A 22,129-nucleotide genomic window follows, 5' to 3' on the forward strand; every position below is an offset into this window, starting at 1 on the left:
TCTTACCTTTTATCCGGATACAGATTTTAGGATAAAGACTGTAATATTACTCCAGGCTGAATTATACACAGCAATCAATCTAGAGTGAATTCTACTCTAATCTTCAAGAACTAATAGAATCTATAGGGCATTTCTGCCACAGGATATGTCCGGCTTAAATATCCACAAATATCCTAAAGCTCAAGATCAGTTTTCAGGCACTCCTCTCAAGAGTTCCCATGGCCCTGCTTTTGTTCACTGATGAGCAATCAGTACTGAGCTTGGCTGAAAAGGACTGTTGCCAGCACAGGCTCAGTCTCTCTCAGTGCATGCACAAACATACACGCACATTCATATATTCATATTCATTCTCTCTTTGTTTCTCTGTGTCTCTGTCTGTCTCTGTCTCTGTGTCTGTCTCTCTCTGTCTCTCTCACACACACACACACTCCTTTGCAATACCAAAGGAACGCCCCTGACAAAGCTCAGACTTGTAGAACAGGCTGCACTTGTCTAACTCCACCCATTACCATCTTGTCACTCAGGTGATAATTTTCTGCTTAGTAAATACCGATATAAAATCTGTATTTAACTCCATCTTTAATTGCTTACCACTAGATAATTTAAATTATGAATCAGGGGTAGAAGTAAGACAATATGCAAAAGGATAGTGTTTAGATCCAAAGAAGGTTTAATAAAAAAAGAGAAACAAACAGGAAACAGTGCTAGTAAAATGGCTGACTCATTAGATCAACATCAAAATACTAGAGGTATATTTCAGATCTTTTTGTATCTTGGCCACAATTATTATTTTGATGGTATGTTGGGAAAGTTTTTATATTCTGCCTGGAATCCTATATTTCCATTTGGATATTAAAAATGAACATTTCCAAAGGACCGTTGTAGTCTTTTAAAAAATTTTATTGTAAAATCATATACTCATACAAGTATGACTTTTTGGGATTATCTTTTAGTTATACTAGTTCTGTCCCAACCCATTTCCCTTCCTGGAGGAAGTACAAACCTACTAAGATACAATCCACATCCCTTAACTTATTTCTTTGCAGCATTAAAATGAAAAATGCTTTTATTAATGTCAAATTTACATCTGTAGGTGTTTATTGTCTACTGATTGATTTATTGAACTGTTCATTGGCATGGAACCCCCATCAAAACAATATTTTTATTTTTAAAAAAACCCTCCAGAAAAAGAACTGATAAATAGAAACATGCATGATATAGTTTTACATATACCTTTTTTGTAGGGTCAAATGATAACTTTTCTAGTTTGGGGATACCTGCGGATTTTAATGCAATAAACATATTTTTTATTTTTTTCAAATGATATTCTCAATTTGTGAATTCCTGAGGGGTTCCATGCAAAGTGCTTGGCTTTTAAGATAGACCCATATATCTAAAATATATACCTAGCCTCAACAAAGTATCACCGAACTGTTTCAAATCAACTGGGATTATTTGAGGGAAAAAGATAAAAGGTGAATGGTTTAGTCTGTTTCCAGTAATTTCTACTAAACACTAGTGGGATTCCTGTTCAGAATTCAAGGACTCCTAAGATCATATCATCCACAGAACCTTGCACATAATAGACAATAAATATTTATTAAATTATACTGTGTTCTCCTAAAAGTTTCTATGATGAAAGCAATTCATTCTTTGATTCCTTATGTAAACAAACAAAAAACAAAAGTGATAGTTAATTGCTATGTATTATATGAAATTTTAGAAGAACTCAATGGACAACTCTAATATGAAACTAGATCAAAACATAGTGAGGATAAATGCAGTAATGTACATTCTAGATTTTCTGAGACAATTCCAAATTCAAAAAGCAAACTATACTCTTAAATTAAAAAAAAAATCCTATAGGCCAGACAACCTGTTTTATGGTTTAGTGTGTATCTATCTACCTATCTACCTACCTATCTATCTATCTATCTATCTATCTATCTATCTATCTATCTATCTATCTATAGAGACACTATAAAGATAGTGTAAAAATGGAGATTTGAACCCCAGACTTCAATCCCCAGAAGTCCTTAGTGCTTCCCAGAATTCCCTATAATCTCACCTGAGTGAGAGAACACAATTTAGTATTTAAAGGGCTCTCTGCCTCCCAAGAGGTCTTGCTTCTTCCACTTCTAAGCACACGCACCTCTCTGTACTCAGAGATTGCAAAGATGTAGTGAGTAAACTAAGCAGGTGGGGATGGGGGTGGTCTGAATTTGGCTAAATCAGCCATGGCACGTGGTTTATTATTTTGTATCCTTGACTTCTAATATCTTTAATAAACTTCATACTTTTATTACAAGAAATTAAACTGTTACAGTTAATGGCAACTACTAGATTGGATGAAAACTTCTCAAATTAAAAAAAAAAAGATAGCCTAGATAATGATTTCTAAATCACATTTCTCCAAGGCTTTTTAGAGAAGTCTCTTGAATCAGCTTGAGCCTGCTTGCCTGCTTACCTGCACTACTGCCTATAGGCATCTGCTTCAGACTTTCTTGATTCAGATCGCTTACCTGGTCTCAGCCCCGCCCGACCCAGCTCCTCCTGCTGCCGGCTTCTTCTGGACTCCGGACCCAGGTAGCTCTCCAGACCCAGATAGCTCTCCCGGTCCTGACCCACCCAGGCCCAGCAACTCTGGCCTTCGAGCCAGATCGCAGATCGCCCCTGGCTGATGATAGTAGACCCAATTTCTTCAGGATCAAAAACCAGCAGATAAAAATGGGGGTGTTCTTTCCTTAGCCTCCATGTGACAGGGGACAGGGGACCACAGAGGGGGAGAAAGAGGAGAAGGAATAGACTTTTCCAAACAGGAAGTTACAAGCATGGCTGCTTTAAAAGGATATCTTTTGAGTGCATTGATCCTTTTATTTCTATCACCCAAGATTCAGGGGGAAAATTCAACTCCCTGCAATTCTTTGAACCAATTTGAGATTCCCAAAACACACCCTTACTATGGGGAAGCAGCTCAGTGGCTTAATGGATTGAGAGCAAGGACTAGAGACAGGAGGTCCTGGGTTGAGATCTGGCCTCAGACACTTCCTAGCTGTGTGATCCTGGGCAGGAAACTTGAACCTCATTGCCTATCTCTTACCAATCTTCTGCCTTCTGACAACAGGCATCTAAATGGATAATTTAAAAAAAACAATGAACTTTAAAGAGACTGGAGGTTATATTTTTAAGGCTTTTCAGACTCCAATGTTTTACAAAAAATCTCTGTATTTTATTGCATTTTACTGATTGTTTTGTTTAAGATTTAATTTTGTTGGTTTTAAGTTAATATATTAATACATTCAATACTATTCTGTTACACTGAATCATTTTAATATACTTGGTTTTAACTACTGTTATATTCTGTTGCTTTTCCCCTATTACTACACTGAACAAATATTATTGAATAAGCCCATATAAAAATAGCATTTTCTGTTTTGAATTTGTAAATTGTCACAAAGAGGATAGATGGACGTCATCAGAACATTGCTACAATTGTATAACAACCTTTGGAAAATTAAATGAGCTAAATATCTCAAATTTATTTTAAGGGGTTTTTTAGACATAATTTTTTTTTCCCAAACAACTCTGGTCATTTTGCCTACCCCTAACAGGGGGTAAGGTCCATTTTAGTGGCTAAAGTGAAATCCAATTATAATCCCCACCTCCCACATTTATAAAAGTGTGAATGGATGGGACATTACAGTATCGTACCAAGGAGCTGGGAAATTAATCCCAGGACATATAGTACCCCTGGAGCACTCCCCAAAGAGGAGCATCTCATTTATAATTCTTCACCACACTTTACCGAAAATCAACAGTACAGAGGTTTGGATTTTGCCTAGAGTCCTCTGCCACATTTTTGTAATGATATCTAGATTTCTTGATGATGTCCTAAACCCAAAATGAGTTTTACTTTGTTTAAAAAAGATGTTTACCAAGGTTGAAAGATCTGCTACGTTTGTAAAAATTGTGACAAATATCCATCAGTTCATAGGCTTTTCTCGGTTACCGAGAGACTACCACTAAAAAATGCCATACAGCAATTTATGAGAAATGATAGTGGGTTTGTTTACTATTGTAAGTGGACTATTGAGAATTTTGGGGATATTGATACCTATATATTTGTACTACTGTTCTTTTAAAAAAAACCTGTTACCTTGTAAAATTCATTCACTTGTACTCAGAGTGGATCATAGCCAGGCATGATGAGGAAATGGATCTCATTTTTGGAGAAAAAGCCTTGTATTCTATATTTCCTCAGCTGACACAGTGTGTCAATGATTATAAGCGACATTTTTAAATTTTAAAACTTTTATTATTATATTTTTCTTGTATGTGCAATATACTATTTTAGTCTTTTATTTTTTCTCTCCTTTTTATATCTAAAGTACATGTCACCAGTATTAAGATTTTCTTTAACTTTTGGATTTTGCAGTAATATAAGTTTAAAATACATTAGCTATGTCAATGCATGCCCCAAAAGCTTGAGATTATTTAAAAATTTTTTTATTTAAATTGTTTTAAAAAAATATGGGACTTTGCTTAATGATTATGTCTGATTCCAGGACAAAGAAAACAAAAAAAGCCATTGCACAGGGCCAAAAAAGCACAAAGATGAACCTGAATTGTGACAAAACATCACACAGGTCAACAAAGAAACCAATCCAGGAAGGATTGATGCACTTCTAAGCCAATACAAAGGACTTGAACCTAGCGTGAAGACTTGAGGTTGCTATGTTTAACATTTGTTAAGACGTAGGCCTTCCTTGTATCCACACTCTGAAAATACTTACAGACGAGTATCTCAAACCTGGTTCCTACCTGGCTCCTCTAATCTAGTCCCTTTTCTGTTTTTCATAATGCGGCCACTTTCTGTAGTACTGGCTACTAACTGGGTAAATGCTTACTTGCTTATATCATTTTAATTGGGCCCTGATTTAAGGTCCTGTTGTAGATTTATTTTTTCTTTACTTTTTTTTACACATAAGACTTTGATAGTCTACATTTTCATTCATAAATTATCTTTTTTATTTGGATTTTTCTGATGTCTTTTAATTTTTTTTGCCAATTGATTCATATACCTCATAAATCAGCCATGCATCCCTACGTGATCCTTGTGTTTTTCAATCACCTTCTTCAAGGGGGTAATGTAAAAACATTATTTTAAATTGCAAAGTTTAAATTCCTTTTGAGAAGAATTTTAGGTTAAAATTCGTGCTACCTCTCTGAATCCAGAAACTGAACTGTTTGGAGAAGACACCATGAAGATGCCTCCAGACCACAAGCTGCGCGAGAAGATCAAGAATGAACTTTGGGTGTGGTTGATTGAACATTTATTTGCATGTATACTTTCATGTCAAAAGGAACTTCCCCCTGTTTTTTTTTTTTGTCAATGTGTCCAACAATTGGTTTTGTTCTTTTTTTCCTCTTATCCTCAAATTATTGTAATCTTTAAGTTGATTATGTTTTCATAATCCTTTTGGGGAAACTGGTTACCCAATAACGATCAAAGGGAGAAATGTAAAAATGGAGATTTGAACCCCAGACTTCAATCCCCAGAAGTCCTTAGTACTTCCCAAAATTCCCTATAATCTCACATGCTTCCTCACCTGAGTGAGAGAACACAATTTAATATTTAAAGGGCTCTCTGCCTCCCAAGATGTCTCGCTTCTGCCCCTTCTAAGCACACACGTCTCTCTTACTGTACTCAGAGACTGCAAGGATGAAGTGAGTAAACTAAGCGTGGGGGGTTTTGAATTTGGCTAAATCAGCCATGGCATGTGGTATATTATTTTGTATCCTTGATTTCTAATATCTTTAATAAACCTCATAAAATTATAATACTTTTATTACAAGAGACTAAATTAACTGTTACAATAGGAATCCTATTCTTTTACAAGTATAGATAACAATAGATACCTGGAGCTTAATATAGAGATTCTAAAATTTAATCAGATAGTGGAGAATGTGAAGTTAATTTTCTTTCATCAACTTTTCATATCAAATGTGATGATAATTGTAAAGCACTAAGTAAATTACCCAATACATAGTATTATATGAATATTATTTAATGCCTATGCTATATTAGACAACACATTTCCTAGGCCAAGAGACTGAAGAAATTTATGCAGAAAATAAATTATCTTGAAAATAACCAGCTGGACGCAAAAAATTTAGATAACTAAAAGGATTACATGTTTGCTTTTCTATGGGGTAGTTGTAAAACTAGTGATAATGGTTGTCAACTGAAACCCCAAAACCTGATATACATGCCTATCTAAAAATACCTTACTGGGAAATTAACTTAATTTGAAAGAATCAGCTATATGTTTGAAACAAAAGGTTAGTTCACTTTATACAGTGACAAAAAGATCTGAAAATTTTCACTCAGATAGAATATGTAGACCTGAAGTGTAGCATCTCTGGAGAATTCTGCAGAAGCCATTGTAAATAAAGATCAATCTATAAAGAATAAATGAAAGTTAACCATATCATTTAATAATATCCTATATGGATGCTAATTAGAGCAGTGACAATATAACTCTCCAGAAATCAAGAGTCACTCAAAAGAAGAATGATGATAGAATCTATTACCAACTCAATAAAGGGAAAAGTAAAAATTATTTGATGGTTAGAATGGAAATAATTCAAGTACAGTACTATTAAAAATATGTAAGACACATATAAAGAATTTAGTATTTATTCTTATAGTGAAGTTGTGCTCATAATTTCAATTCATAGTTGCAATTTATTAGCTATATGATCTTCTGTGAGTTAATTCTTCTAAGCCTAAATTTCCTCACCTACAAAATGGTGATAAGATTGCCTGACATTCCTTCAAAAGTGGACAAATTTTTTGGGACAAGAAATTATTTTTATGCGACTTCATTTTGTGATAGCAATTATCATGCATGTATGTTTCTTCTAACACCAGGCTAGCTCAATTTCCAACCATGATCAGATGAAACCAAATGAGCTGGTTTCTTATTTTTAGGTATACTTCAGTTCAAGAGTTAAGTGTGATGGAAAGTTAAAAACAGAAAGAACTAAAAACTATTACTACAAAACAGCCTAAGTAATCTTCTAAAAACAAGTAAAATCTTTTGAGCAGAGAGATTGATTTCTGTATAGTACAATAGAAGATTCTTGAAAGAACAGTGAAAAGATTGGGTGCCAGAGTTGAAAAAAAAATGCTTGTGATAATACAACGACTGGTATAAAAAAGATAAGGGGAAAAGGGTCATTTTTACTGGTGAAACATTTTTTTCATTTGACATTAATAACTGTTGTTCTAAATTCAGATGAGCCTATTTTATGAATTATATTCTTTAAACTTCCAAAAAGCCTACAAATTATCATTGAGGAAACAATGACCTATGATAAATATGCTTACCTGCTGAGAAACAAAACTGTTCTGAGATTAAAGAAATTCTTAAACAGGGGAAATACTTTAAATACACCTTGCAAAATGCCACATGTCACTAAAGGTTAAGAAATTTATCTAAGACATAAAGATATTTCTGTTTCACCTATATTAAAAAACCCTGGGGCTCTGGGGGCTCACCTAACGTAAAAACCTACTGAAAACCTGTAGTCATGATCAAAGTTTTACTTGGGAAAATGGACTATTATTCAAAAAATATGATTGCTGAAAGAATATGGAGCAAAATCTTATGAAATGATTACTCAATTGCATAAAACAAATATATCAAAAGGAGAGAATACCACATGTTAAGTTTTTCAATATGTAAAAAGTTTTAAAGTTTATTGTAAATAAATAATTATTTTAACTTAATGAATTATTTTACTTTGTACCCAAATAATCTGCACACCACACTGTCTAACTTTACTACATAAATCTTTAAAAATGTATGAATTTAAGATTTTATTATATAAGGCATTATTGAAGGTATCATTCAAGCCAAGGATAAAAGTATAAAAAAGTATAAGAATAAAAGTTTCTTGCCAACAAGGTTCTTATAACCTAGTGGAAGTGATAAGACCCATAAAACACCATGTAATAGTAAAATAAAACAATAATAGAAGAAGAAATAAGGAATTGCATTTTTTCAGTTTTCATTATATTGTCTATTCACTTCAATTTATAAGTGATACAATTTTTAAAATTTTCTTAAAAGTTTTCCTTTCTTTCCTTTCACAAGTCTTTTTGATATAAGAACAGATCACAATAAATAGTTTATTTTTCTAATTCAATTTTAATGTTTAAATGTCAACACTAAAAGTGAAATTTTCAAGTTCTTTACTATACTGCATTAGCTCTTCACTCACCCATCTCTAAGCATCAGGACCACAAACTCTTTGTGCCTAGGAGACTAGATAAAACACCAAAAATAGGAGCTGTTTGTTATTAAATATGTACTTCTTTAGGATTTCCATTCTTTTGAAAGAAGTTTTAACCACATTGAAAGGGGGGGAAATGGTTCAGTAAAACTAATTGGCACATCCAAAAAGTGGGGCATTATATCTAGGGTACTACATCAACCCATCTGTACAAAGAAGGGAGTTAGGATACTTCCCAAATCTCTTCTTTGGAGCCAACTGTGGGTATTATAATTTCATGACAATGAATTTCAATTGTTTTTGTATAATTCTTTCCATTTAACAGTCATTGTATATACTGTATTCTTGGTTCTGCTTCACTACACATCAATCTATATGTTTTCCCATGCTTCCCTGAATTCCTGATAATCATTATTTCTTATAGCACAGCAATGTTATATTACATTCATGTAACAACTTGTTTAGTCATTTTCCACTTGATGGGCATTTAGTTCTAGTTTTTCATTAGCTACCACAAAAAAAAAGTACTAGTATAAATATTTTGGTATATTTTGGGAAGGTATTAAATCATACCTCCCTCCTTTTGTTAAAAGGAGGGGACTATAAGTACTGAATTTATATTAAGTTGACAAGACAGAGTTACTACATTGAGGTGGTTTACATATTTTAATTTGTGACGAGAGAGTGCTATGGAGGGGAAGAAAGAAAAAAGAAATATCCATTAAAATCAGAATTTTTAATTGTAAGAATATTGCTATTCCTTGTTCTTATTTCCCTAGAACTGCTAAAAGAATAGTTTATTATTTTTTTTAAAAGCAGGAAAATTCTGATCACTACTCAAAGAAAACATGGGGGAAATGGATTATAAAGCAAATTCAATTAAAGTAGTCTATGGGCAAAACTTACATCATTTATTATTTTAATGAATCCATATTGGTATCTTTTATTTTACATCACTAATATTTGCCACTTATCACTTATTCCATCATCTCCACAAAATAATTCTTTATGCCTACTGGTGAAGACTAAACAGAAGAGGGGAATAGTTAAGAAAAACTAACCAACATATCTAAAAAATTTTGCATTATATGTAGTTTCTCCTGCCCAAAGTTAACTGGCTCTTTAAATACGTATGGAAAAACCCTTCATAACTACATTTTGGAGTCAAACTTAAAAATTATAATTTCATAGTATTTAATTTCAATTAAACTTCTTTTTATTTACATTATATTGTTCTACAGGTTCTATTTACTTTCCTTTCCATTCATAAGTCTCCTCATGCTTCTCTGTATTCATCATATTTGTTTCGTATAGTATCATGCTATTCTATTCTTTTCATGTGCAACAATTTATTAAGCCATTCCCTAGCTGATAGACAACTATTTTGTTTCTAGTTCTTTTATTACAAAGGATTAAACGAAATATTTCTAAAGCTACCAAAACACTACCTGTATAAATGTTTATTTCCTTCCTTTAACTTCAGTTCCCACTTTTTACAAAAAAGGACATAACAGTTTCAAAGTAAGCATCTAAATGGTATATAAGATTTTTTTAGAGTAGTTTCTAATGGAATTGGTAATACAAATAGCAAAATGGGAATAAAGTTATAACAGGGTAGAAGATATTATGTATTTACTTAACATTTTCCATATCTATATAAATCTGAAAAAAACAGACAAATACTAAATATTTGAGACTTATGAACGAAAAAAATTAAGACAATAATGCGTATTATAATATAAGAACATCAGCCAGTTTCTAATATAGCATTAGGTCAATAAATATTGAAATATGGTGTTCCTGATTAAACCACTAGTTTAAATTATTTTAGGCCTTCTAGGAAGTTGTATTAAGCATCAGGCAATCAGTAACACATTAGCAATTATTCTGGATGCTGCCTTAGAAGGTTAGTTTTTTGATTGATATTATTCATTTTCAAGATCTTCATCCTATGATAAGCAACTACTACTTCTTCCATTTCTAATTATAGTGATATGTTGGGTGCTTAGGCAAAACAAAAATAGACCCCTCCAAAAAAACCAAAACAACTAGCTTCCTTTGCAATTATTCTCCTCTCTCATTCTACTCCTTTTTAAGCTATAACTTCCAGAAGAGAAAAAACAAGTCATATTTAAAAAAGGTATCATTTCCATATATTTTGAAGCAACTGACAATTCAAATTATTACTCAAATTTTTATCTTCATTATCCATATGAAAACAATGTTTATCTTCTAATTTCTACATCAGGAATAAACACCTATTTTTATTTTTCTAAGCATGCCCTTAATACCTTCCATATGAATTTAGTTTGAAACTGGTGTACCATTACTAATAAAGTCAGTTTGATTAGAATCAAACTGGTATAATTTATTTTTTTAACCCATATCTTTTATCTTGGTGTATTGGTTCCAAGGCAGAAGAATGGAATGGGCTAGGTAATGAGGGTTGTGAATCTTAAAATTTCTCAGACTCTACCTTGGAACATTTGGTTAAGACTATTCCCCATTTTAAACAATGAAGGTACTTGGTCAGGAATGTATTGGGAACTCTAACATTACTCCACCCATACTTAGGCATACTTTAGGGAAAGATAAAGTTGTAAAACTCCTTACTGAACAATGAAAAAGTACTTAACTCATACTTATAGGGAGGCCAAAACCTTAAGCTAGGTCTATTTTTAGATCTAATACAAAAGGATGCTAAGTACCTATGAAGGTCAAATTAATCACTAAAAGGTTAAGCAACTTTAAAAGGGCAAGCTTTGCAAAGAGGTGTGAAGTACTAAGAAGATATTATCTAACCAGAGAAGCTGAGAACTAAAGATGGGCAGTCCCAGGAAAAGCATCTACTGTGATTGGTAGATGTGAAAATTTAGGGGAGGTGACACAAGAGAAAATTTTCTTTAAAAGGAAGGAGTTTAAGGCCTCTGTAGAGAGTTCAGCTTTGGAAACTAAATTGGAGGTCAGGAGTCAGAGCTCTCTTTGAACTCAGTTCAGGAATTGAGTCTGGAAGCTGAGTGGGAGCTGGTCTCTCTGAACACTAGAGCTTGCTTGGAAAATCTTGTGGTGAGTGATTAAAGACTGACTTAGTTTCTCTCTTAAAGAGAAAGGCCTAGGCCACTTGGCCTAGGCCCTACCCTTTTCCTACTATTTCCCCTGCCTCTCTCTTTCTCCTTTTCCTTAATTCGTTCATTCATATTAATTAAAATCTCCATAAAACCCAGCTGATGGGTATTTTCAATATTTGGGGAATTTTCCTATGGCGACCACTTATTTTTTATTTAAATCAAGACACTAGAAATTATCATTACAGTTTTGTCATTTCAAAGTCTTGAACCCACATTTCGCGGTCACAGGGTCAAGTGACTTGCCAGGATCACACAGTTAGTAAGTGGCTGAGGCCAGATTTGAACCCAGGACCTCCAGGAATCTCTAGGCCAGGCTCTCAATTCACTTAGCCACCAAGTTGCCCCCCAAATGGTATAATTTAATTATTACTGATTGACTAAATATCTCAAACAATTTGGGACATAGGTAACTGACAGGCAAAGCCTTCTAATAACTGATATAGTACAGTGGCTATAAGAGACAGCATGGAAAAAATTCTAGGACCAATTCAGGGATGGTATTTTGAAATGTGGACAACTGAACATTTGATATCTGAACCTTCTAACTCTGAAGGGAGGAGCTATGCTTCTGAAAAATATTATAATTCTAAATCAAAAGAATGATTAAAATAATAATGCCTCCAAAGAAAAACCTTGATAGCTAAAGCATTTTTATACATTCTCTCCTTTACTGACAAGAAAGGAATAACTGGGAGTGGGGGGGGAGGGGTTTTGTAAATGGAATAGACTAATAAAAAATAAAATTTTCTGATGACCAAAAAATATTCAAAATATCTTTAGGTTAGTGGTCAAGTGGGTAAAAAAAGAGTTTAAAAAACAAATACAAACTACTAAGAACCAGATTAAAGGTTGTTACAAATCACTAAGAAGAAGAAAAACAAAAACAAAAATGACTCTTTAGTTTCATTTCATAGCAAATTATGACATATTTTCTGAATGGAAAGCTAATATTAGATGGGTTGATAGAGATATAAATTGGTCAAGCAACTTGGATTTAGGTAAACAAAGTCACTACCCATGTCCTTTGATGTAGAGATCCCACTGCGAGAGAGTTCAACAAGAGGGCCAGTCACAAAAAAAGTTAGAACCAGTATGCAGAAAAATATTTCTAGAAACTCAGAAATGGAAATATTACAAACATATCAATTAAAGAATGGCTAAACAAGTTGTGATATATTAAGGTAATGGGATATTATTGTGTTATAAAAATGAATACAGAGAAGCCTCAGAACACATATGAATTAATGCAAAATGAAGTAGAACCAGGAAAAAAATATGTCTGTAAAATTAGAAAGATCAAAATAAATAAATCTGACTGATATAAATTAGTAATAAACTGATGACTGAGTAGTAGAAAGGAATAAAGCCCACTTCTCAAGACCACTACACTATGTAGTCCCAACAACTCTTATTTCTCCAAACCACAGAAAAGTGGACCTTTGATAGCATCCAGATATGAAAAGGGAGAGGAAAAAAGTGATAAATAAATCAATAAGCAAATGGAAGGGGACCTTAGATTTGGACTGAGGTCTAAGAAAATGTCCTCAGCACAGTAAGTTCTCTTAATCTTGGGTAAGGGGGAAAAGAATAGTGGAACTCTTTTTTAATTTGAAAATTTTTATTTAATTAACTAATCCAGAATGTTTTTCCATGGTTACATGATTCATGCTCTTTGCCTCCCCTCCTCCCATACTCCTCCTGTAGTCAACAAGCAATTCCACTGGGTCTTACATGTGTCATTGATCAAGACTTATTTCCATTATTAGTAATATTTACACTAGAGTGATCATTTAGAATCTATATAAATAAGGGAACTCTTGAACACAACCTCCAGGGGCTAAGAAAGGCTTTAACAAGGTCTGATTCTTCAGCATCAGTGACAAGGGAAGGGATTCTTAATCCCAATCCCCAAATGCAGGAGAATCTGAGATTTCACCAAAGTTGAGGAGCAGTGTCTCAATTTATGCTGGATTGAGGATCTGAGATTGGACCTCCAGGATAGCAAAGATTTGGTTCTGGCATCTTTACAAGGGACACTGATGGCTTGGAGGGCATCCAGAACAGGACCAACTGGAATGATAAAGGGCCTTGCAACCGTACCAGATGAGATTTAAAGGACCTGAGCATGTTTAGCCTGAAGAACAGAATCACAGAATAAATTTTAGAGTGGGATGGAACCTCAATAATCACATAATCCAAACCAAATGAGAAAGGAATGAACATTGTGACCTAAATAAAAAGTGTTGATCTCATTTGCTCAAAAACCTCCAATGAAGAAGAAAGAACCCGTCATCTCTTGAGGTGGCCCACTCCATGTTGGGAAATCATTAATGCTTTTCTGACAACATTTATTTATCTCTAAAACTTCCAGTGACTACTCAAAGGTCTACTCTTTGAAGCTGAAGAGAAGTCTAATCTCTTCCTTCTCCACATGACAACCCTTGAGATGCTTCTCTAGTTCAAACATGGCAGTTTCTTCGGCCAACCTCGACATAACATGGATTCAAAGTGTTTTACTATACTAATGGTTGCAAAGAGTCAGCATGGGTTAATCCAGTACAGGTTATGCCAGAGAACACTTGCACTTGAATCCCAAGTCTTCCATTAGCAAGACCTCAGGTAAATGATTTATTTTTATGTTTCTGTTTCTTCAACAGCAATATGATATCTGAGGTTACTTTAAGTTCTAAGTCCATAATCCTAGATGCAAAGCACAGGTGTAGAAGCCAGAGATAAAAAGATTAAAAAAAATCTCTTCCATCAAAGACTACTCTCCTGAGAAAATAAAACTTGTACATAGATAAGCAAAAGATTATATATACCAAATAAATGCAAAGTGACGACTTGTTTGGTAACTGAAGAGCACTAACAGTGTTAGAGTAAGAAGAAAAGATATCTTTGCAGAAGTTGGCTCCCAATCTGAGCCTTGAAGAAACTTTATAGAGGGTGGTGTCTAAGTTAGCTAAATTGTAGAAATTAATATTTAAAAATTAAAATGCCAAATACTTTCCCCCTCCAAACCTTACCAAGTCATACAGTAAGTCAGTAAATGAGCTTTTATTAAATACCTACTATGTGCCAAGGGCAGTAGTGAGTACTAGGGATACAAATTAAGTCAAAGAACTGCCTCAGCTCAAGGGAAATTCATAAACTAAGGGGGAAATAATATACAAGTAACAAAGTACAAATGAAATGAACAAAAGATAAAGTGTGAGTAAGCCCACAGGAAAAGTCCTAAGTTTTAGGGGGATTGGGAAACACATCTTTTAGAAGATGGGATTTTAGTTGAGATTTCAATGAATCCAAGAAATTCAGATAAAAGGGAGAATTCCAGGCATAGAGGACAGCCAGTGAAAATGTCTAAATCCAGGAGTCAATGTATTATGTTAGGAAAAAAAATTGGATTTCAAAGTAAATGGTGGGGAGGGAAGTGTAAAAATACTAGAAAGCTATAAATAACCCAGTTTTGTGAAGGGTTTTAAATGACAGACCTTTTACATTTGATCCAGAAATAGCCAAGAATAGAATTTTTCAAAAAATTTGTGTAACAAGACTCTCTCAGGTTATGTGTAAAGTAATGGACAAAACTGTTGGAAATTTTTTTTGCAAATGTTCAGATCAAAGCCAACAAATCTAAGAATCAAAAGACAAACTCAAATGACAATGAAGGAAACATGTGTATTATTTTTAAAAATAAGAATTATTTTTTAAAAAGACTAAATTTGAAATGGCATGTGTTGAAATTCAGTATGGATATGGCTCTTGTTTTGTGGCAAAGAGGAAAAATGTCATCAGAGAGAAAGTGTTATCAAAACCAAAATATATAGTTATCTATGGAGTTTAACTGTATTTTCTTCTCTTTAATGGAAAGTTTTAATGTAAGAAAATACTTCCTCCCCCACAGAAATCAACAAAAAGATAGAGCTGTCACTTTTTTCATACTTCTGTCCACGTTAATAGAAGGGAGAGAGAAGGAAAAGAAGATGAAACAGTGAAGGAATTAGGAGGAAGAGCAAGAAAAAGAGAAGAAAAAAAGAAACAGGTTTTAGGGGAGTATACAATTCAAAAAAGATATGATTAAACAAGAATATATTAGGACAAAACTTCATTATGTTTATTCAAAAACAGTATTTCTTTCTTAATATTAGGAAATACATATCAATGTCACACTAGAATTTCCACTAATGCCTCTCTCTCCAACAGGTAAATGCAAAAAAACTCCAAGAACACAGTAATGGAGAACTTTTCTTTTTGCTTTGTAAACCTTAAAATGCTATAAAACTGTCAGTTATTATTCATTAAAGTACCACCATCCACAAATACAATACTTTATTACCACCGTACTGATATCATGACAAAGTTTTTCTTTTCATAAAAATAAACTGCTAAACATTTCAGTAATATTATGAAGAGAATCTTCCCTACTAAGATAGAGGTAAAATATTATGGGAAGGCCAAAATTGTTTAGCAATTCAGAACTTTAGGTGTTTCTTTCAGTTTTAGAATCTCTCAGTGGCAGATGGCAATGTTAAAAATAAAAAGAATTTAGATTTTTGTTTCTAAGGAAGTAAAGACAATTTAAAAAGCTGGGTGAGGCAAGCTTGAAGTTTGAGAAATGATGTAAATTCTTTTCAAAATATATTGTTCCTTATCTGTTAAAAAAGAGCATCTCAAATATAGAGGAAGAAAGACCAAAAACAGATAAAGGAAACTATAGGTTAATTTTGCTAATGAACTAATTCAAACTGTTAAAGTAAATATTATAAAGGCAACCAATGCATTCATCACAAAGATCATATACTGTAATTAGGTGAGATTTATACTAGGAAGCCACAGCTGGTCCAATATTAAGAAAACTATCATCATAATAGACTTATCAATAACAAAAACATAAAAAAGCATACAATTACATCAACAAATGGAGAAAAAGCTTTTGACAAAATAAAACACTTATTCCTATGAAAAATAATATAAACCATAGAAATGAATGGGGATTCTCTTAAAATAATTAATAGTATCTCTTTAAAACCAAGAGCAAGCTATAGAAGCCTTTCCAAGAAGATCACAAGAGGTAAGAAAAAATGTCTATTATTCCCATTATTATTGTATATTGTACTAGAAATGCCAAGAATAGCAAAAAGAATGAAAACAGCTAACAAAAAAACAAAACTATCACTCTGAAAATTATGTGATGTTAAATTGTACACAGAAAACGCAAGAGAAAAAACTGAAAAATTAGTCAAAATAATTAGTAACTTTATCAAAATTTAATAATATAAGTGCAACAGAAATCATCAGCATTTTTAAATAGTAGTAGTAGTCTCTCGGGAACTGAGGATGACAATTGTCTTTGTGCCCTTTCAACTGTGATGCAGATGAGTGTGCACAAAGACACTTGTGTGTGAAGGAGATTTAAGTGGAAAAGTCGATGCACAGAGACAGTCCCACTCTCTCGGCGTTGGAAGCCTGGGTCCAATGGCACGAAAAATCGTTGCACCTGGAGACTTTCTCAGCTGCATTGGATGGCTGTGTTGTCTTTTGTGCTCCAACACGCCCTAAGCACTGCACAGTGCTTTGCTGCGTCGCCCTCTTGGCCGTTGAACCTTCTTATTGGTTTCTTCCATCTGTTCGGCCGAAGCAGTCTTCACATGCTGGGGGAGCAAAGCCCTGGTTCACCAGGGGTTGACGATGACCCAATGGCTACCTTCACAAGCTTTAGCCGGCCTGTCGAAGCCATTGCCCGGGGTGTGGCCGCTGCCGCATGCTAGCAGCTACTGGGAGCCACAAGTGAGAGCTGGGTGTCAGGTGAGGGGCAGAGGTTGGAGAGCTGCCCTAGGAGGGCACGACAAGCCCTCCATACCAGAGATACTACACCTCCCTGAGCACCCTAAATATTACCAACAAAACACATCAAGGAGGAAGAAAATGACAAATACTAGAGGCTGTGTGAAAAAATAGTTATATGTAATGTACTATTGGTAAAGTTAAGAACTGTTCTGAGAACAATACAGAAATATACCCAAAGAGGGGAAAAACAATGCATACCTTTTGACCTAAACAGACTATTAGGTCTATATTCTAAAGAGATCAAAGAAAAATAATGAAGACCTAACCTATATGTATAAAAATATAAATAGCAGAAATTTTTGTGATGGCAAATAATTGTAAATTGAGGGGATGCCCATCAATTGGGGAATGGCCGAACTAGATATGGTACATGATTATGATAGAATATTATTGTGCCATTAGAAATGATGGAGAAGGTTTCAGAAAAACTTGGGAAGACATATGAACGGAGGCAAAATTAAGCAAGCAGAAACAGGAGAACAATGTAGCAATATTGTGTAATGATCAACTAAAATCCCACCTTTTATAGGAAGCTTTTCCCAATCTGCCCTGATTCTAGTTCTTCTTTCTGTGGATAATATCCTATAAATCCTGTATAAAATCTATTATTCATAATTATTGATTACATGCGATCTCCTGCATTGGGCTGTGTGCTTCCTGAGGGCAGGGACCATCTTATGTTTTTCTTTGTATACTCAGGACTTAGCATAGTGCCTGGCATATATTCAACATTAAATAAATGCTTACCAACTTACTGCATCTACATAGTGCTTTAAGGTTAGCGGATGCATTATAAATATTATCATTTTATCTACTGAACTCTGGGAATCAGATGCTACTATTGTCTCTATTCTGAAGATGAGGAAACTGAGGCAGACAGAAGTTACTTGCTAAAAATCACAAAGTGTCTGAGGCAGAATTTGAACTTGGGTATTCATAAATTCTGAGTTCAGTACTCTTATCACTATCCCTTAATTTCTTATAAACATAAATTTCTATGTTTTGTTTTTAAAGCCTTTCCAAAAACAGTGCCTTTCTGGAGTCTTTTGATATAACTCTACCCTTCCCACACTCTTCACTACAGCAAAACTGGCTTCCTCTCAGTTTCTACATGCAAGATATTTCCTTTTCATTCTATTGAATTAGCTGTATTCCATATACTTGGAGTGTACTTCCCTCCTAATTTCTCCATCTTGGAATCCCTCTCTTCCTTTAAAATGTAATCAACACATTCTTTCTAAAGTTGATAACAAGAGAATACTATGGTTGGAAAGAAATATAAAATAAAATAATCATCGTTTTTACTATTTTTTGTTGTTGCTAATAATAGGAACTCTACTTTTGTCTCTATTGCTTAAAGCAAAGTGCATCAAAAGAGCATCTGTGGGATTCAAGTCATAAGCAGTTTAAATCAATGAGACTAGAATGGCCAAATTGGGTTTCTGAAGCTCAAGTAGTTCAAAAAAGTCTCAATTGTAAAGCTAAAGTTTCTATCAGTATGGACAAAAATGGGTAATGCAGAAGTTCCATCAAACTCAGGGAGATAAAGTGAATATTACTACTGTGATTGAAAAGGAAGTACTAGATACTGGACCAGGCTATATTACTCTTGGTTTGTAAAGAATAATAATATTCCTAAATTCATGCTATTAACCTCCTTCACTGGAAATTCAGATTAAACAATCAATCAAATAAGCTATTTTCCAAGCAATATACTAGAGATAAAAATGATAGGGACTGAATAAAAATAGCACAGATTAAGAAGTGGCAAAAATACACTGAAGAACTAAACAAGAAAGATCTTAACATCACTCTTAACTATATTGCTAACTGATTTAGTGTCAGATATCCTGAGGAATGAAGTCAAGTGGGCCTTAGGAAGCACTGCTAACAATAAAGCTAGTAGAGGTGATGGAATTCCAGTTAAGTTTTTTAAATCCCTATGTTAAAGTGCTGCACTCAACATATCAGCAAAAATTTGGAAAACTCAGCAATAGCCACTGCATTAGAAAACAGCACTTTATGCCCCAAGATTAGTAACGGTGAACCTTTTAGAGATGCAATGCCAGCCCTTCCAAACCAAGTGCCATGCCCTCCTGCCCCCAAAGCCATGCCCCATTCACCCCCCCCACCCCTACCGAAAAAGGAAATGGACAAAGCACTCCCATTGGGCTGTTGGGCAAGGGGGTGGGTAAAGAGAGTCATGTGTAGAGAGGAAAGTGGCCCCAGAACTCTGTTCCCCTCCAGCTATGTCATGCTATGAGCTCTGTTCCCCTCAAACCGCACCAAAGGAGAAATTAATAAAATTGAAAGGCAAAGAACTATTGATTTAATAAAGAAGACTAGAAGTTGGTACTTTGAAAAAACAAATAAAATAGACAAAGTACTGGTCAATCTAATTTAAAAAAGGAAAGAAGAAAACCAAATTGACAGTATCCAAGATGAAAATGGGAGACCTCACCTCTAATGAAGAGAAAATTAAAGCAATAATTAAAAATTATTATGACCAACTATATGGCAACAAATATTGCAATCTAGTTTATATGGATGAATACTTACAAAAAATAAAAATTGCCTAAACTAACAGAGGAAGAAATAGATTACCTAAACAACCCCATATCAGAAAAAGAAACTGAACAAGCCATCAAAAAAACTCCCTAAGAAAAAATCCCCAGGTCCAGATGGATTCCCAAATGAATTCTATCAAACATTCAAAGAACAACTAATCCCAACATTATACAAACTATTTGACACAATAAGCAAAGGAGTTCTACCAAATTCATTTTATGACACAAACATGGTACTGATTTCAAAACCAGGCAAGTCAAAAAAAGAGAAAGAAAACTACAGACCAATCTCCTAAATAAATATAGATGCAAAAATCTTAAAATATAAAACTAGCAAAAAGACTCCAGCAAGTCATTATAAGGGTTACTCATTATGACCAGATAGAACTCATACCAGGAATGCAAGGATGGTTCAATATTAGAAAAACCATCCACATAATTGACCATATTAACAAGTAAACCGAAAAAAAATCACATGATTATCAATAGATGCATAAAAAGCCTTTGACAAAATACAACACCCATTCCTATTGAAAACACTAGAAAGTATAAAAATAAAAGGGCCTTTCCTAAAAATAATAAATACTATATATATATAAAACCATCAGCAAATATCATCTGCAACGGCGACAAACTAGAAGCATTCCCAATAAGATCAGGAGTGAAACAAGGATACTCATTATCACCTCTATTATTTAACATTGTACTAGAAACACTAGAGGTAACGATTAGAGAAGAAGAAATTGAAGGTATTAAAACTGGCAATGAGGAGACCAAGCAATCAATCTATGCAGATGATATATGATAGTCTACTTAAAAGAGTCCTAGAGCTAGTTGAAATAATCAACAACTTCTGCAAAGTTGCAGGATACAAAATAAACCCACATAAATCATCAGCATTTCTATATATCTCAAACCCCATCACAAGAATCACCTTCACCACAGACTCAACAGGTTGCCTTTGGTGCTGCACCTCATTGCAACATGTGAGCACCCCCACCTCAATGCCTTACCCCAGACAAAGGATGGAGTAAGTTCTCCCACTGGCTGCTGGGCAGAGGGTTGGGGGAAGTGAGGAATGTCCTCAGGTACATAGATAGGGGAATGAGAACAGTTCTGACCTGAGTTCCTCTATCTTTCTAGTAAGGAACTCTAGTGAGGGGTGGCGGGTATGCCCACAGAGAGCACTCTGCGGGCCCTTTTGGCACATGTACCATAGGTTCACCATCACAGCTATAGATGGTCAATGCCAAAGAATGTTCAAATTGCTGAACAACTAAGCTCATCTCACATACCTGAAGGTTATATCTAAGATTCTACAAGCTGGTTTTTGAAGAGCAGTAGCCGCAGAAATGAAACTGCAAACATTTACTGGATTATGGAGAAAGCAAGAGAGGTTGCAACAAAACACCTATTTCAGATTCATTACCTAACAAAGCCTTTGACTGGGTGGATGTATTTTAATTTAAAATCTAAGAATTTTTTTTATTTTTGAATTTTTTTTGTTTGTTTGAGATTGTATTTTTATAAAAATCCAAGAATTTTGATTTTTGTTTAAGATTTTACTGTTATAAAAAAATCAAAGATTTTGATTCTGTTTGAGAAAAGATCTTCAAGAAAGAAGCTTGAAACTTTTATATCCAGAGAATGAACTGTTGCAGAAAGATGCCGAAAACCTACACTTCATCAAGAAAATCAAGAATGAACTTTGGATGTGATTGATTGGACTGAACTTTTGACTGAACATTTATTGTAATTGTACACATTTATGCCAAAAGGGACTGCCCCTAATTTGGCTTTCTGTCAATGCGCCTAGCAAAACATTGGTTTTGCTTTATTTTCTTTTCTATTTCCTCTCTCACTATTCTAATTTCTCTTAGAAAATTTAATATTGTGTATATCTATACTTAGAAGTGAATTTAGAACTACAAAATGATTATGTTAAATGATCAATGGGGAGACTAGTCTCCCAACGATCATCAGGGGGGATTGTAAACCTTAAAATTTCTTAGACTTATAAATGTTGGAAATTTCATCATTGGGAAATTTCATACTTGGAAAATTTCATACTAATAGTGGGAACTCTATTTGAATGTGAATCCCATTGACAAGGGAGGTTCCTCCTCCTCCCTTCTTAAGATTACTTTAGGACAGAAACCTTTTGCTGACAATGGAAAGGGCTGCAGCATAGATCAAAATTTAATTATTCCAATCTCCACCCTACTCAGGGTAACAGGGTTTAGGAAGGGCTGCAGCATAGATCAAAATTTAATTATTCCAATCTCC

At 34.1% G+C, this 22,129-nt stretch overlaps 1 protein-coding gene across 8 annotated transcripts in view; it reads right to left on the reverse strand.

Moving 5' to 3' along the window:
* Positions 1-22,129, reverse strand: part of ARHGAP32 (Rho GTPase activating protein 32) — a 430,718-nt gene that overhangs the window by 95,697 nt on the left and 312,892 nt on the right. The window contains exon 1 of one of the 8 annotated variants that reach the window (XM_016421826.2): positions 7-13,563. The exons of the other annotated variants lie outside the window; for them this stretch is intronic. The gene's annotated coding sequence lies outside the window, so the exon portion shown is untranslated. Of the gene's footprint in view, positions 1-6; positions 13,564-22,129 lie in introns of those variants that run through there. 8 annotated transcript variants of the gene reach the window in all.

The sequence above is a fragment of the Monodelphis domestica genome, chromosome 4, assembly GCF_027887165.1.
Source record: "Monodelphis domestica isolate mMonDom1 chromosome 4, mMonDom1.pri, whole genome shotgun sequence".
NCBI lineage: Eukaryota > Metazoa > Chordata > Mammalia > Didelphimorphia > Didelphidae > Monodelphis > Monodelphis domestica.